Source organism: Aulonocara stuartgranti (assembly GCF_965226115.1).
Source record: "Aulonocara stuartgranti genome assembly, chromosome: 23".
Taxonomy (NCBI): Eukaryota; Metazoa; Chordata; class Actinopteri; order Cichliformes; family Cichlidae; genus Aulonocara; species Aulonocara stuartgranti.
Window position 1 is genome coordinate 20,223,504 of NC_138958.1, and position 3,341 is coordinate 20,226,844.

General features: G+C 40.5%; 1 long non-coding RNA gene across 1 annotated transcript; it reads left to right on the plus strand.

The window, feature by feature from the left end:
• Positions 1-236: 236 nt before the first annotated feature.
• On the plus strand, positions 237-2,915 carry LOC309700896. Its single transcript, XR_014274793.1, has 3 exons — positions 237-682; positions 800-949; positions 1,774-2,915. It is a non-coding gene; the product is annotated as an uncharacterized lncRNA (long non-coding RNA).
• The last annotated feature ends 426 nt before the right edge of the window (positions 2,916-3,341 follow it).

Consider the following 3,341-nt stretch of genomic DNA (forward strand, 5'->3'; position numbering starts at 1 on the left):
TATTTGCCTTTTGGTTTAAAGTACACTGAGAGAGGACTTTTTGTTAGTGATCTTAATAGAATTTTTTTCATATTAATGTAATTTTTCATCTAATTGAATCTACTTGTGTATGATTGTCAGTCCAAAGAGGGGAGGTGTAAAGGTCCCGTTTTGTTTATTGATCTAAGCCTGAACAGCTACGCGTAGTGTCCAGTAGAGCAGCGGTCCCCAACCCCCGGGCCTCGGACCGGTACCGGTCCGTGAGTCGTTTGGTACCGGGCCGCGAGAGTTGAGGCTCAGGTGTGAAATGTATGGTTTTCAAGGTTTTTATCGGTTTTCAGCGTTATTTTGTTATCGTTTTTATCGTTAACTCGGTTTTCCTTGGTCTTTTCATGTGTGTTATGAATAAATCTTCTTTTTTTCGGTACCGGTACTCGTTTTATTTTGTTGTATTTATCCGCGACACCTTAAAGGCCGGTCCGTGAAAATATTGTCGGGCATAAACCGGTCCGTGGCGCAATAAAGGTTGGGGGCCACTGCAGTAGAGGGCTCTGTTGCTTAGTTAGCGGCAAGCTGCACTTCCAGCTCAGACCGGTTTTGTGACGCACATGTCCCAGTAGGCAGCTCTCAATGAAGCGCAAAGCAGCGTGATACCGGACTCTAGCGAAATTAACAATTTGCAGCCCTTGGAATGCGGAGCGAGGTACATGTTTTAAGTTGTATTTGTTTGCTTAATTGATATTTTGTTGTATTTTCTGCTTTATTTGAGTTCATATTTGTAATAAGCGTCTAAGAAAATGTATTTTGTGTTTCTGTTTAGTTTTCACGGTGCATTGGCGCACCTCAGCACTGTTAGATTCTGAATGAATCTCAAAGTAAAAATTACTGCACCCGTCGAGGCTCTCTCTATTTCTTCCTTGGTCCGAGGGACTGCTACAGGAGGAGAAAGTACAAGGTCAGGAAGATCCAGGTAAGAAAACAGACAGGGAACAGTGACAGGCAAAACAGAAACTGTTAAACTGACAAAGAGAAAAAACTGATTTCACACAATCTGGAAGTTGTGTCCTCCCTATATTAAAGCTGCTACACAGAATCTGCAAAACAAACTGGGTTGAAACATTTTTGACCCTCTTTAACAACATTCCAACAAAACATTATCATTGATTGCGGAGATTAAAATTAATGATATATTTTTATGTGGTTCAGCCACAACTCTACTGAAACCTCAGCCAGTAATAGGTCGGCCAACTTTTGGACCGTCCAGTTGTCTGTATGACTGCCGCTGTACGTACATCACATTTGCACACTATCAGAAAGTGCCAAATGGTGCCCTGGTGGAGTGAGGAGCTGTAAAGAGAAGCAGATGCTCTGTTTATATTCTAAAAATGTTTTAAGCTTGTTTCAAAGATTCTGTACTGCAGCTTTAAATGTTTTTCAAAAGCACACAGACACTTATCAGTGTTTCTCAAACTTTTTACAGTGTGTACCACCTGATAAAAATGTCAAGCTCTCCTAAGTAGCCGGGTGTGTTCTGAGCCCTCTGCTATACACTCTCTTCACCCATGACTGTATTTCCTCCTGCGCGTCCAATCTCATTGTTAAGTTTGCAGATGACACTACAGTGCTCGGACTTATATCCAACAATGATGAGACAAACTATAGAACAGAGGTGCAACAACTAGAGTCATGGTGCCACGACAATAACTTGGTCTTAAACACCAAAAAGACCAAGGAGATCATTGTAGATTTCCGGAAGAGGGGTCATAACAACCATCTGCCTCTCTTCATTGGCAGTGAGGCGGTGGAGAGGGTGAGCAGTTTTAAATTCTTGGGGGTAACTGTGACCGAGGACCTGTCCTGGGGCAACCATATCACCTCAGTTGTACGGAAGGCCCAACAGCGCCTCTACTACCTGAGGAGACTGCGGAGCGCACACATTCCCAGATCTCTGATGTTGAACTTCTACAACTGTGCCATCAGCAGCGTTCTGACATATGGATTTCTAGTGTGGTTCCCCAGCTGCACCAAGGCCGATCAGCAAGCACTCCAGCGGGTGGTGAAAGAAGCTGGCAGAATTATTGGAACAAGTCTGCCAGAGATCAGTAATATCTTCCCCACTCGCTGTCTGAGGAGGGTGCACAGTATCCTGCGGGACCAACATCACCCTGCGCGCCACCTTTTCCATCTGCTGCCCTCAGGGAGAAGGTACAGGTCTATACAGGCCAGAACATCCAGACTGGCCAACAGCCTGTATCCACAGGCTGTGAGGCTCCTGAACTCTCTGCCCCCCTCTCACGGACAATAACCATATCCAACTTCTTAATAGCAATGAACTGGTCTGCATTGGTGCATCATATCTTTATTCTCTTCCCCCCCTCTTTCTTAAATAGATAACTATCATATCTGATATCATATCTCACAGTACAATAATATTGAATGGGTTGCATTGTTGTATTTTGTCATGTTCTCAGGTCTTTGTCTGAATTTCTACGAACATTATTGCTAAGGATTGTCTTATTGCATTGGAGTCACACTGGGTTAAATATGTACACTTGGGTTTTAAGGGGTATTTATTATTTTCTTCTTTTTTTTGGTTGTATGGAAGCCCCAAACGCAATTTCATTGTTCTTGACAATGACAATAAATAAATAAATACTAAGTACCATTATGAAAGCATGAAAGTCATAAACCTTTAAACACAAAATTATTATTAAATTAGTAAAATTAGTATCTGCAGTAAAGATTTTTTCATACACTGTATACATTGTACCACAGGCAAAGTTGCCTCCATCTTAATAGTTTTTTATTAATATTTTGTAATAATTTATTCTGTTTTGGGAGTGTTTTTTATGTATCTGTATTATACTGTTTACTTTTTGCATTTCACCCCCATGTCATACTGTGTATGGTTGTGTGTGTGTGACAAATAAAATTTGAATTTGAATTTTTACTCACTATTGGTGTCATTCATTGTCCCCCCCACCCCCAGTAATTACGGTTAGGATATATATATATATATATATATATATTTTTTTTTTTTATTCCAATACATTCTTCTTTTGCAGAATTTAAATAACCTTTATCAGATTTGATGGTTTTGTTCCAGACTTTTCAAAAAAGTGTTCTGGTTATCTTTCATGAATGTGGGGATTCAATTGTGTTAAAATGTACAAAACAGTGATGTCATGTTTTGTGACGAGGATCCAGGCAGAGAGACTTGATGAATTTAAGAATCTTATGATTTAATAAAGAAATTTGCAGACTTGCACAGAGATGGTAAAATTTTGATGACTGATAACAGAGAGGAAGACAACAGATGACAAGGACAGGGAGGAACAGGTGTTTAAATGCACCAAGGAGAC